Source organism: Mesoplodon densirostris, chromosome 18 (assembly GCF_025265405.1).
Source record: "Mesoplodon densirostris isolate mMesDen1 chromosome 18, mMesDen1 primary haplotype, whole genome shotgun sequence".
NCBI classification, from domain to species: domain Eukaryota; kingdom Metazoa; phylum Chordata; class Mammalia; order Artiodactyla; family Ziphiidae; genus Mesoplodon; species Mesoplodon densirostris.
Window position 1 is genome coordinate 12,704,627 of NC_082678.1, and position 14,705 is coordinate 12,719,331.

Here is a 14,705-nt window from a genome sequence, read left to right on the forward strand (position 1 = left end):
CAAAAAAGCTGTAGTTGATAGTACAAAAAAGAGAATTCATTTGGACCTTGTGCATGAAATACTGCTTTTTAGGTGGTCTGTGATGTTAATCCTGTAGAGAAGATAATATAACCCTAGCGCCTGGGCCTGCAGTGAAAATGTTTACACAGCAATAATCACATAAATGTTCCTTGGTGTTCAACTTTTAGAAAAAACCTAAAGACATTAAGAATAGAGAATGGCAATTAAGAGTTTTTTAATTGAGATAGAATTTATAGATCATAAAACTCTTTTTTATTCCCCACCACAAGGTTTGTGGGATCTTAGTTCCCCGACCAGGGACTGAATTGTACCCTCGGCAGTGAAAGCTCGGAGACTTAACCACTGGACCACCAGGGAATTCCCCAAGCTAACTCTTTAAAATATAATATTCAGTAGTTTTTAATATATACACACAACGTTCTATAACCATGCCCACTACTGTATCTAATTTCAGAACATTCTCATTACTCCCAAAAGAAGTCCCATACCCATGAGCACTTAATTCCCATTCTCCCTAGCCTATGGCAACCAGTAATCAGTTTTCTGTCTCTATGGATGTGTCTGTTCTAGATATTTCATATAAATGGAATCACACAATATGTGGCTTTTTTTTTTTTTTAATATGTGGACTTTTGTGTCTGGCTTCTTTCACTTAGCATGATATTTTCAAGGTTTATCCATCTTGTAGCATGTATCAGTACTTCACACCTTTTTTTTAAAATTTAATTTTATTTTGGCTGCGTTGGGTCTTTGTTGCTGCACGCGGGCTTTCTCTATTTGCGGCGAGTGGGGGCTATTCTTCGTTGAGGTGCACAGGCTTCTCATTGCAGAGGCTTCTCTTGTTGCAGAGCACAGGCTCTAGGCGCTCGGGCTTCAGTAGTTGTGGTGCATGGGCTCAGTATTAGTGGCTTGCAGGCTCTAGGGCACACGGGCTTCAGGAGTTGTGGCATGTGGGCTCAGTAGGTATGGTGCACAGGCTTAGTTGCTCTGCAGCATGTGGGATCTTCCCGAACCAGTGACTGAACCCATGTCCCCTGCATTGGAAGGTGGATTCTTAACTACTGCTCCACCAGGGAAGTCACACTCCATACCTTTTTATGCCAAACAATATTCCATTGTATGGATATGCCATATTTATTTATCTAGAATGTTGACAGGTAAAAGTGAGAGAAAAGGTACTCAACATCACTAATCATCAGGGAAATGCAAATCAAAACCACAATGAGACATCCCCTCACATACCTTAGGATAGCTACTATCAAAAAAACAGAAGATGACAAGTGTTGACAAGGATGTGGAGAAATTGGAATACTTGTGGTGGGAATGTAAAACGGTGCAGCTGCAATGGGAAACAGTATGGAGAGGTTCCTCAAAAAATTAAAACTACCATATCCAGAAGCAATCTCACTTCTGGGTATATATCCAAAAGAACTGAAAATACAATCTCAAAGAAATATTTGACACCCATGTTCACTGCAGCATTATTCACAGTAGTCAAGACACGGAAGCATCTGTCCATCAATGGACGGATAAAGAAAATGTGGTGTAAACATACAATGGAATATTATTCAGCCTTAACAAAAAGAAATCCTGCCATATGCTACAACATGGATGAACCTGAGGACATTATGCTAAGTGAAATAAGCCAATCACAAACTAGATAAACATTGCATAATTCCACTTAAGTAAGGTATCTGAAGTAATCAAACCCATAGAAACGAAACTAGAATAGTGGTCACCAGGGTTACCAGAGAATGAGTATAGAGTTTTAGTCAGGTGAGATGAAAAAGCTCTAGATTTGTTGTACAACAATGTGCATAAAGTTAATAATACTGTACTATATATTTAAAAACTTTTAAGAGGGTAAATTCATGTCACGTGTTTTTTACCACAAATGAAAACAAACAAAAAAAAGAAGTGCTGAGAGTGGAGAGGATGTATAGGGCTGAAGAGGGCATGGCTGTTAGTGGCGGGAAAATGAGCCTAGCGCCCAGCAGGGGGGCAGACCTCGGAGGAAAAGGCTCATCTTTAGAAGGAGAGATTGTGATCTTGTCAGAAAGATCCCTCTGGCAGCAGTACGGAAAACAGAGTTTCGCAGTAGTCTTTCTCCAGCACTAGAAGGTAAGTTCCTTGAGGAGCGAATGAGGGCTTGTCTCTGGTATTAAGTAAGCTAGAGTTGCCAGGTTCAAGGAAGAAAAATACAGGACACCCAATTATATCTGAAGTTCAGATAAACAACAAATAATTTTTTTAGTATTAATATCCCCCATGCAATACTTGGGACATACTTATACTAAAAAAAAATTATTTTTTGTTTCTCTGTAACTCAAATTTAACTGGGCATCCTATATTTTATCTGACAACTCTATAGACAGCCACTAAATAAGGTGAAGGAGAAGGAAGTAGAAATAACTGAGAAAAAAGAGATCATGGAACACTGCTGGTAGGACTATGAAGTGATACGGCTTTTGGGAAGGCATGATGGCAACGTCTGCCAAGATTGAAGATGTGCATATTTTGATTTAAAAAAAATTTTTTTTTTTTGGCCATGCCAAACAGCATGTGGGATCTTAGTCCCCTGACCAGGGATCGAACCCGTGCCCCCTGCATTGGAAGAGCAGAGTCTTAACCACTGGACTGCCAGAGAAGTCCTGAAGATGTGCATATTTTGGACCAGTAATTCCACCTTAAGAATCCATCCTGGGAAAATACACATCTGTGTGAAAACATAAAGAAACACACAAATGAGTTTATGGAAATAGAGATTTATCTTATTTGCAATAGCAAGAAATTGAAACTTCCTGAATGTTGATCATTAAGGGAATAGTTACATTTCTGTTCATCTACTTGATGAGCTGCTGCTAAAAAGAATGTGGTAGATATAAGTGTACCTGCAGAGAGAGACTTCCATTATATATAAAGTTTTTAAAAGGTGAGTTTATCACAACATGTCTTGTGTGGACATTTATCTTAAAAAAAAAAAAACCTAGGTAAGTCTTATTTTCATGTTTGTAAATGCACAGAATAAAGTCTGAAAGGATAAACAGCACATTTTTAATGGTGGTAAGCTCTGCAGAGAAGGACAGATTTGGGAAGGTTGAAAGAGGACTTCTTACTGTAAATACACGTGGGTTATTTGTATATCACTTTTTTAAAATGCATTTATTTATTTTTGGCTGCGTTGGGTCTTCGTTGCTGCGTGAGAGCTTTCTCTAGTTGGAACGAGCAGGGAGCGGGGGCTACTCTTCGCTGCAGTGCGCGGACTTCTCATTGCTGTGGCTTCTCTTGTCACAGAGCAGGGGCTCTAGGTGCACGGGCTTCAGTAGTCGTGGTGCGTAGGCTCAGCAGTTGTGGCTCGCAGGCTCCAGAGCGCAGGCTCAGTAGTTGTGGCGCTTGGGCTTAGTTGCTCCGTGGAATGTGGGATCTTCCCGGACCAGGGCTCAAATCCGTGTCCCCTGCATTGGCAGGCGGATTCTTAACCACTGCGCCACCAGGGAAGCCCCTGTGTATCACTTCTGAATTAAAAAACAATACTCACTTATCCACTTTTGACAGTGTCACCCTCAACTTTCTCTTCTCTGGTCTAAATAGAAATAATTCTGCTAATCTGTGATAATACTAATGCTTTCAATCACCATGTATGAGTCTGGGTTAAAATCCCTTGAGAAGTCTGACAGAAATGAAACATTTTTTGTAGAATGAACTGAACTTAATGCTCTCAGGTGGGCTCAACCAGAGGGGAACAGTAAGTGCTTTCCATGTGTCTCAGTGGACTGGAATTCAAAGTCTGACACAGTAATTCCATAGTAAACAGGGGGAGATTAAGGCTCAAGTTTAGGGTAATACTTGTCACAAAGGAACCCAACCTAACTTGGTTTTTGCAAAGACAAGCACTAACCTTTGTATGACTCAACTCAAAGAAAGCTAGGAATGAGACTTAGATGCCTCACGGAACTAGTTAAAAACCTGCATATTTGGTTATGCTCAGAAGACTGAAAATATTTTTCATATAATTTTCATGGGGAAATTACCGCATGCAAGAATCGATATAGTTCAACAGTAGGAGGAGATGGAGAAGAAAATTATGGGGAAGGGGAAATGTCTCCCTCATGAAAGTGTTTGTTAGAAGGGCAGTATTTTGAAAATGTGTTCTTTCCACCCCCCAATTCAAGTTGTGCTCTCTTGCATTTTTTTCTCTAAGGACAAGTATTACACTTGGCACTACTCCAAAAATGCTCTCTGTAATTCCTGCAACGTTTTCTTCTCAGAATTCAATTCTCAGCAATACCAAAAATTCATTTGTGTTTCAGAATTTCCAAATTCTAAGCATAAGGAGTGGAAAATAATCAAATGCAAGATGGTCAATACACCAACAGGCATATGAAAAGATGCTCAACATCGCTGATTATTAGAGAAATGCAAATCAAAACTACAGTGAGGTACCACCTCACACCAGTCAGAATGAGCATCATTAAAAAGTCTAGGGACTGGGCTTCCCTGGTGGCGCAGTAGTTAAGAATCCACCTGCCAAAAAAAAAAAAGAATCCGCCTGCCAATGCAGGGGACACGGGTTCAAGCCCTGGTCTGGGAAGATCCCACAGGCCACAGAACAACTAAGCCTGTGCTCTAGAGCCTACAAGCCACAACTACTGAAGCCCGTGCGCCTAGAGCCTGTGCTCTGCAACAAGAGAAGCCACCGCAATGAGAAGCCCGTGCACTGCAATGAAGAGTAGCCCCCACTCGCCACAACTAGAGAAAGCCCACGCACAGCAATGAAGACCCAACGCAGCCAAAAATAAATTGAAAAAAAAAGTCTACAAATAACAAATGCTGGAGAGGATGTGGAGAAAAGGGAACCCTCCTACACTGTTGGTGGGAATGTAAATCAGTGCAGTCACTATGGAGAACAGTACGGAGGTTCCTCAAAAAACTAAAAATAGAAGTGCCATATGATTCAGCAATCCCACTCCTGGGCATATACCCAGACAAAACTATAATTCAAAAAGATACATGCACCCCAATGTTCATAGCAGCACTATTTACAATAGCCAAGACATGGAATCCATAGACAGATGAATGGATAAAGAAGATGTGGTATATACAATCAATGGAATACTACCCAGCCATAAAAAAGAATAAAATAACGCCATTTGCAGCAACATGGATGGACCTAGACATTATCATACTAAGTGAAGTAAGTCAGAGAAAGACAAATACCATATGTATCACATATGTGGAATCTAAAATATGATGCAAATGAACTTACTGATGAAACAGAAACAGACTCACAGACACAGAAAACAAACTTATGGTTACCAATGGGGAAAGGGGGTGGGGGAGGGATAAAGCAGAAGTTTAGGATTAGCAGATACAAACTACTATATATAAAATAGATAAACAACAAGTTCCTACTGTATAGCAGGGGAACTACATTCAATATCCTGTAATAAATCATAATTGAAAAGAGTATGTATATACATGTATAACTGGATCACTTTGCTGTATAGCAGAAATTAACACAACATTGTCAATCAACTATACTTCCACACACACAAAAAAAGATGGCCAATACATATAAACTGTCCCATATCCAAAGACATTTATTTCTAGGGACTTCCCTGGTGGTCCAGTGGGTAAGACTCCATGCTCCCAATGCAGGGGGCCTGGGTTTGATCCCTGATCGGGGAACTGGATCCCGCAAGCACGCCACAACTAAGAGTCCACATGCTGCAACTAAGAGTCTGCATGCTGCAACTAAGAAGTCTGCATGCTGCAACAAGGTTCCTGTGTGCCACAACTAAGACCCAGTCCAGCCAAAATAACTAAATATTTTTTAAAAAACAAAGGACTTTCCTGGTGGCGCAGTGGTTAGGACTCCGCGCTCCCAATGCGGGGGGCCCAGGGTCGATCCCTGGCCAGGGAACTAGATCCCACATGCGTGTGGCAACTAAGAGTTCGCATGCCACAACTAAGGAGGCGGCCTGCTGCAATTAAGGAGCCCACGAGCCACAACTAAGACACAGTGCAACCAAATAAATAAATATTTTTTAAAATATTAATTAAAAATAAACAAAATAAAATACAAAGACATTTATTTCTCAATGCTGATTATATGTGTTCAGTTTTTTATAATCAACAACAAAAACTCTCTAGCAATGTCACCATGACAACGTAATAGAATCTGCTAGAAGTGCTCTCCCTGTAAGCTGCTGTATGTTATGCCCATAGCTGTATCAGTCAGGGTTGGTCTGTTATGTTGTGGTAACAAAGAACCACAAGATCTTCATGGCTCAGAACAGCCAAAGTTTACTCCTTGCTCAAGCAGGTCAACAGAACTGCTCTGATCCTCCTCATCACTCAGACACCCAGGTTGACAGAGCAGTCACCACCTTGAACTTTGCTGGTCACCACACAAAAGGGGAAGAGAGAACTCTTGAAGGGCCCACACTAGCAAGAAAATGCTGAATGTGGCACTATGTCGCTCGCGTTACAGGTCATTAGCCAGAACTAGTCATGTGGCCTCATCCAGCTACAGAAGACCAGGAACACAGTTTTCTTGCATGTCCAGAATGAGAGATTAATAGAAATATTTGAGAAACAGGAAGAAACAATAACTGATAGCTTTTCAAAAACACTAGAAATAGGACTATAAAATAGGCTGGATTTTTTTGTTAATTTTTTAGGCTGGTTTTTCTTTAATGTAATTTTGTTGTCAAAATGGATGTAATATCCTGGAATTCTATCTGTGTGATGATGCTAAGATGTCAGCCTCTAGGATGAGAAACCTTTATCCCCATCAAGGTTGTCTTAACAAGTTCAAGTTTGCAGCCCAAATCCGTAAACCATTCTATCTTTGTAAGCATTTGAGAACTAAGAAGTAAAAAATAAACTTTCACTATTTGATTTTTGACAGATGTTTGCTTTTCAGGAAAGGAAATGTAACTAATTATTAGGATCTGCTGCATTAGTAATAGTGCCAAACTTCTTCTATTTTATCTCATTATTTTGGCATAACAGGATGCCAAGCAAGAGGATGGTCTAGCTCTTCAGGTTCTCTAAAACAACCTGAGCTAAAATCGAGATGTACTTAGCCACTAATTTTTTTAAAATAAGAAATGTGATTTGCCAGTTCAATCAAATGTCTAAAAGGAAAGTAGGCAGCTGTTATCAAAGACATCATTCCAACTTTCTTAAAGCAGAGTTTATGTTGACTAATACATAGTTACAAACTGCTAACTCACATTTAATTACATGTCAATGTATGCAATGTACAGTTGCCCAAGTCATTGGTCAAGACAGCCACTGAAAACAGGCCACATCATTCTAGAGTTGAGTGTGTTTTCCCCTCATGTTCCTCTCATGTAATTCTGTAGATAGATGCCATTAGATTGTCTTCTCTTTTTTCATTTGTCATGATCAGCTAAATGACATGACCAGTCATCTATCTGACTAATCGCTGCAAGTGGAATTCAAGGTCATAGATTTGATTCTGACATGGGCTAGCGCTTAACATGGATTCCCCCAGCAGAAAAGAACTGAGAAAAGGGAACAGGAGAGAAATCAGGAGTGAGAAGTGACAGCATGGATATGCAGGGGGCCCTGAGTCTTCTAAAAAAAAAAAGAAAGAAAAGAACTCAAGTGCAAGCAATTTATTTGGGAGGTGAAAGGAATGAGGAAGTGATATAGAGAAGGGAAGATATGAAATAAATGGTGTGTTTCAAGCCAATTACCACCCTGCGCAACTGAGCTGAACCCCACTGGTGGAACCTGCAAAAACCATGTAGACACACCCCTTAGATTTACCCACCCTGAAGGGTGAGGGAGCTGGGGTATGTCAGTCATTGGTTGGGCTGCTCCCGGGAAGCATTGCTTCATGGGCAGCAAAGTGACCTACAGGCCAGAAAAATCTTCAAGCAAAGAAATGCAGGTGCTGTAAGTCAGAAGTCAGGCCAATGTGCATTGAAGTGGTAAAGATGAAGGAATATGGGCAGGGTACCAACCGCATCTGTTATAGCTATTATCACATCTGGTAATGGCCACCAACTCTAACTCCAGCCAAATGCCTTGTCATTGGTCACCAGGAGCATCAGTATCGTGTCGTACATGCCTGCATTTCCAATAGTCAACTAGTAGCGTTAAAATAGCAGCAGACCAAGATGCAGATTTAAAAAATACACTTAGTAATAATAAAACTAATGGTAAACCAGAAATAAAAGGTTAAAATGCACAAAGCTACAGTTTTACATCAAAAGCAACATTTCCCAAAGTGAAAACACTCTATCTCCACTCTATCATGTCATCTTGTTTTACTGTCTTTTTAGCTTTTATCACTATCAGAAATTACTTATTCATTTATTTCACGTATGGATTTACGTGTTTGCGGCTGTTTCAACCACTTAGCATGTGAAAAGAGAGACCTTGGGACTTCCATGGTGGTCCAGTGGTTAAGACTCCATGCTCCCAATGCAGGGGGCCCAGGTTCCATCCCTGGTCAGGGAACTAGATCCTGCATGCCGTAATTAAGAGCCCGCATGCCACAACTAAAGAACCCGCATGCTGCAATGAAGATCCCAGACGATGCAAATAAGACCCAGCACAGCCAAATAAAAATAAAATAAATTAAAAAAAACAAAAAACAAAGAGAGACCTTGTCTGTCCTGTTTACTAGTGTAACCCCAGCATCTGGCACATGGATGCTCAATAAATAGTAGTTAAATGAATAAAAGATCACCTTTCCAGAGAGACCCAAAGCCAATGGGCATAGAATAGGCTCTGAAAAGTCCTTTATCATAGGACAGTGACTTTATTTACCCTAGCATGTCTCAAGTTTATGTAACCATGGAACCCTTGTGTGCATGGGTTTTTTTTTTGTTTGTTTGTTTTCTGGCCACGCTGCGCAGCTTGGATATTAGTTCCCCAGCCAGGGATTGAACCCATGGCCTCGGCAGTGAAAGTGTGGAGTCCTAACCACCAGACCGCCAAGGAACTCCCAACCATGGAACCCTTTTATCCTGGAAGTTAATTTTCCCTGGAAACAAAGTTTGAGAAATGCTAGTCCAGAGATGACAAAGCCAACAAGATTGAGAATAACTTTAGTGAGTATGACATGGTTAATAAACTGTAGGAGAGACTGGAAATATTCACTCCTAGAAATTCAAGAGACTGAAGGAGGTAAACACCACTCCTTAAGAAACAGAAAGAATTCACAATATATGTAAGTCAAATCACTGTACTACTCACCTTAAACTTATACAGTGTTGTATGTCAATTATAACTCAATAAACCTGGAAAAATAAATAAACAAACAAGAGTCTGGTCTTCCACCAAAAAAAGAAAGAAAGAAAGAAAATATCTCATGTAGCTACCGATGGCTGGCCCATTTCTAGATGATGCCAAAGTACAAGTTCCATAATAAAAGGTGCTCAGGCAAATTTCATCCAATGGTAACTTTTGCTCTGACAAAGGCTCTTTTATTTTCCAAATTTTGATTTACTACAATTTGATTTGTTACAAAGCAAATCGATCCCAGGGATAGGGCAGGCTGGCTGACTCCTGATAACGGCAGTCTTCTTAAGGGCAGAGGTTTAGTTCAGGTTTTGTTCAGATAAATCTACAAAAGTTATATCAGAATATCTGTTTCCATGGAAAGAGGTTAAAAGTATTGTTCAGTGGAAGAAATCAGTTGATAATAAATGTGTGCCGTATGATCTCATTTTAGCAGTAGTATTTTATACATAACCTCCCTGGAATGTCAGCTCCATGCAGACAGGGGTTTTGTTTGTTTATTCATGCTTTATCCCTAGGGACTGGCACATGGCAGGCATTCAATAAATATTTGTTAACTGCAGAAATAGATGTCTGCATTGAAAGGAAGGTTTATACATGCAGTGTATATGCAAATATATTCAACAGTGGTTAACTCTGGGAGTCAGATTCGTGGGTATTATCTGGCAGACCTGTATTTTTCTCATTCTTAAAAGGAAGATGCATCGCTATTGAAGTAAGAAAACAAAGACATCTTTTACAATGATTGCTAGGTTGCTGCCACCACACCTTCTTCCCCTTTCCAAGCCCCACTGCAGTACTTCAAGGTCAAACCCACTCTCCCCTGTTCCCACAAGGGTCTAGAGGCATCAGGCAAATGCGAAGCAGCCTCCACTTTAGACAGGTGGGGCCTTGAATTTTAATCTAGTTTACTCCACTACACCGGTACTTTTTCCACAGGCCTATCAAAGCAGGATATTTAGAAACTCTGCACATCATCTGATCGCTTTCTCAGGTATAGAGTGTAGAACTAAACCTGAAAGCCGGAAAGGAGAGTTAAAACTGGAGCTCTTACGAGACTGCAAATTTGTTGCTGACACTCAAGGTGGAGGATACTGCAGCTGTGCCATTCATCTTTCCAGTGATGGGTTAAGAATATTTAAAATTCACAGCCAGTAGCTCAGCAGCCTCTCTGTTAGGGCTCTAACAATTACCTGGCCCTGTGACGGGTTCTTCTGACACATGGAGTACTCCTCACTGAGAATGCAGAGTTCCCACCTAAGGAAGAGGGTCCTTGCTCCTAGAAAACCCTGTGTCCAACACTTGGATCTTACAAAATATCCGCATTTAAGAACAGCTACTGAATTCACCATTCGATTCTCCTTTTAACAAAAGGATTCCAAATATCATTGGATATTTTAAAAATTAACTAGAAAACTGCTTGGCAATCCCTACTAAAGCTGAACGTATAACAATTCAACTCCTGAGAATATTGCCAACAAGAAACACAATATGTTCCCTAAAAGCACTCTTTGTAGTAACTCCAAACAGGAAGCTACTCAAATGTCCCCAGAAGGAGAAGAATAAATAAATTGTGGCATCTTCACACCATGGAACACTACACAGCAATGGGAATGATCAAACAACGCAACAATAGGACACATCTCACACACAGTGCTGAGTGGAAGAAGCCTGCCACAGAAGACCACATACCATATGATTCCATTTAAATAAGTTCCAAGGGCATAAATTCTATCTATGGTGTTGGAAGTCAGGACAGTGGTTATCCTGGGGTGATGAGAAGACAGGAATGAGGCATGAGGATCCTGTTTCTTGAGCTGGGTGTTGGTTATTGTTTTAGTTTTCAGAGCAAATTACTACAGACTTGGTGGCTTAACCCAACACAAATTTATTCTCTCACAGTTCTGGAAGCCGGAAGTCAGAAATCCAGGTGTCGGCAGGGCCAGGCTCCCTATGAAGGCTCTAGGGGACAATCCGTTCCTTGCCTTTTCCAGCTTCTGGTGTCTCCAACTGTTCCTTGTGGCCGTATCTCTCCAATCTGTCTCTATCTTCACGTGGCCTTCTCTCCCATGACCTCTTCTCCTCTTCTGTCTCTTGTAAGGATACCTGTCATTGGATTTAGGGACCACCCAGGATGATCTCATCTCACGAGCCCTAATTTAACCTCAAAGACCCCTTTCCAAATAAGATCACATTTACAGGTTCTGGAGGACATCTCTTTCTGGGAGCCACCATTCAACTCACTACAGTTACCTGGCTGTGAAATTTTACCCAGTGATGCATGAATGCACTTTTCTGATTGTATGTATATATCCACAAGGATTTTAAAAAAATACAACTTCTCAGAAATACATTTGTTATTCACCATGACACATTTTGCACACATCTAACAAAAAGGAAGAACACAATCCCTGGTATTTCATTGGCCGTAATGCCTGCAGAGTTTTTGGCTTTTCACAACCTCCCATCCCACTTCTGTTCTTAGTAGAATGTACAGAAACCTCACAGCAACTTCCATGTATGTTTTTATTAACTGATTTCCCCCCATCCTCCACTACCCAAAGTGTTGAAATCCTTTAACAAATTACAAGCCAGGGGCCATCAGAGAGTCTGGGCTCTGCACTGTGTCAGCTCAGACAATCAGGCTGTAATTTTAGACAGATGTTCGTAAACTTGGGGATTCCTGGTATGTGGACTTGGGTGCCTCCAACCCCAGACGGCAGGGGAAGCAGCCAGTGTTCCCTGCCCAGATGACCAGAAAATGTTTCTGAATGAATTGTCCAGCGGGACTCACGCTGGCTCCCACATCTGGCAGATCTGGGTTATATCACTCTCAGTCCTCAGTGTCCCGCGGGTTCCTGGGAACTCCCTGTCCAGAGTCAAGTGCACCAGCTGCAGCAGCCGGCTGCATTCACATGTCTCTCTGCGTCATCCTGACGGTTACACACTATGGGGCTGGCTCCAGCTCCCAGTTCCAGAGGCTGAGTCGGCCGCCCCCCAGGAGGCCACCGCCTCTCACTTTCCCATGGGCCTAAGAAGTCACCATGGAAGTAAAATTCCATGCCTGGAGGTATCCAGGGGAGGACTGCATTCTCTGCTTTTCTACACTAATAGCTCCTGGCACCATAATTCAACATTAGCTGTGTTAATCCAGAGAGAGGAAAAAACAAACATAAAAAACCTGGGCCATTCACATTCCTCAAATAGGATCTGAGGAGGAGAGAAAGAAGTATAAACTTTGAAAGAATTTCCAAGAAGAAATACAGATTTAAACAGCATGTGGCACAAGGTGGATGGTGGCAAAGAGGTGACAATTTTCATGGAGATGGGGAGGCCTCTGACGCTCTGCTCTGTTGGACCAGAGTCCTGCTATGTTCTCTCCATCACATAAAAAGCCTCAACACTCTCTTACAGTCTACCTGGCACTACATTCCTGCTTTCTGATTAACTACAGAGCCTTGGAGATCTTTATTTTGTATCCTTTTAGTAACTGATCGGAACTGCCCTGAGGCTGCTTCTGGGACAGAACTCCCAGCAGCACCCTGTAGGGAGCTTCTTTATCTTCCTGCTCATTATGGCTAGAACATGACGTAATTCACACTCATGGAACTACAATCCAGGCCTGCCTCACTCCCCAACAATTCCACCTGTTCATTAAGAGTCATGGCATGTTAGAGCCAGAGAGGACTTTTTTTTTTTTTTTAAACAAAATCTTTAATCTCAGGCTTCTTCACAGTGGTTAAGAATCCGCCTGCCAATGCAGGGGACACGGGTTCGAGCCCTGGTCCGGGAACATCCCACATGCCGTGGAGAAACTAAGCCCGTGCGCCACAACTACTGAGCCTGCGATCTAGAGCCTGCGAGCCACAACTACTGAAGCCCGTGCACCTGGAGCCCATGCTCCGCAACAAGAGAAGCCACCGCAGTGAAAAGCGTGCGCACCGCAACTAGAGAATACCTGTGGGCAGCAACGAAGACCCAACGCAGCCAAAAATAAATAAATAAAAATTAAGAAAAAAAATCTTTAATCTCATTCTTCTAACTGGTTTGCCAATCCTCATTCTAATTTTAAAGCCAAGTTTTTTTTAAAGCCAAAACACAAGAAACCTGCGATCCTGACAAGTAATTCATCATTCCCCAGTTAGGTAATGATGCACACAAGCATACGACCCAGGTCTCCTCATTCTTTGTTTCAAAATTACATCATGCAGCTTATTAATTTAAAAAGAAAAGCCTATTAAAAGTCTTTAAAATGTGGGCTGAGATTTACAAATCTGCAGATGTGTTCTAAAGAAATAATCAACAAGAAGACAGAAAGAAAGGGATGGAGAAAATATTCATTTATATTTAGTCATTTACCTGGTGCTTCAGAATGCTGGCTGCCCAGCAGACTCACTCAGCTTTCCCAAACCCCCATGCCCAGGTCAGACCTCAAACCAATTAAATCACAATCTCTGGAGGTGGGGTTTGGATCGCAGTAAGCAATCAGGTAACTCCAATGTGTAGCCAACCCGGAGTGCCATTGATTTACTGGAGTTTAGGCCAAAACATCTGTGTAGAGACCAAAATCATAGTTTTTGAAAGAAGAAAGAGGAAAGAAAAGAAAAATAAAAGGAGGAGGGAAGAAAAGGAGGAGGGAGGGGTCATTTATATGACGTGATCTTCAATTTGTCATCCTCTGTGCTTCAGTGGGCTAAATGAATGTGTGGTCAAATTGAGAAGATCTACACAGGTGATCTCAGCCTGGGACAAGGTCACCTTTCCCCACCATGCCTGTGACCACAGAGGCATGTGGACTACAGTTGGAGAAAGGGGGAACAGAGCAAGCAATCAGGTCCTGTGCTCTTAAAGTACTCACAGGTTCTTAGGATACTTTTCCTTTTTAAAAAAGGAGCCCATTACCATATGATCCAGCAATTCCACATTTTGATATACATCCAAAAGACTAAAACGCAGGGACTCAAACAAATATCTGTATACCAGTGTTCACAGCAACATTATTCACGATCGCCAAAAAGTCGAAGCAATCCATCCATCCATCGACTGAGGAAATGCATAAACAAAATGTGGTCTATACACACAGTGGAATATTATTCAGCCTGAAAAAGGAAGGGGCATTCTGACATAGGCTACAACATGGATGAACCTTGAGGATGTTGGTCCAAACAAAATAAGCCAGTCACAGTACAATTACTGGATGATCCCACTTATATGAGGTCCCTAGAATAGTCAAATAATAAGAGACAGAAAGTCGATTGGTGGTTGCTGGGGGCTGGGGGGGAGGGAGGACACAGAGAATTATTGTTTAATGGGTACAGAGTTTCAGTTTTGCAAGAAGAAAACTTGCATGGATGGTGATGATAGTAGCACAAACAATGTGAATGTACTGAATGGGACAC

General features: G+C 41.5%; 1 protein-coding gene and 1 pseudogene across 1 annotated transcript in view; both read right to left on the reverse strand.

The window, feature by feature from the left end:
* PITPNC1 (phosphatidylinositol transfer protein cytoplasmic 1) overlaps nucleotides 1-14,705 on the reverse strand; it is a 265,101-nt gene that overhangs the window by 165,709 nt on the left and 84,687 nt on the right. The gene's annotated exons all lie outside the window — the stretch shown is intronic.
* LOC132478421 (RNA-binding protein 4B-like) overlaps nucleotides 12,755-14,705 on the reverse strand; it is a 33,715-nt pseudogene continuing 31,764 nt past the window's right edge.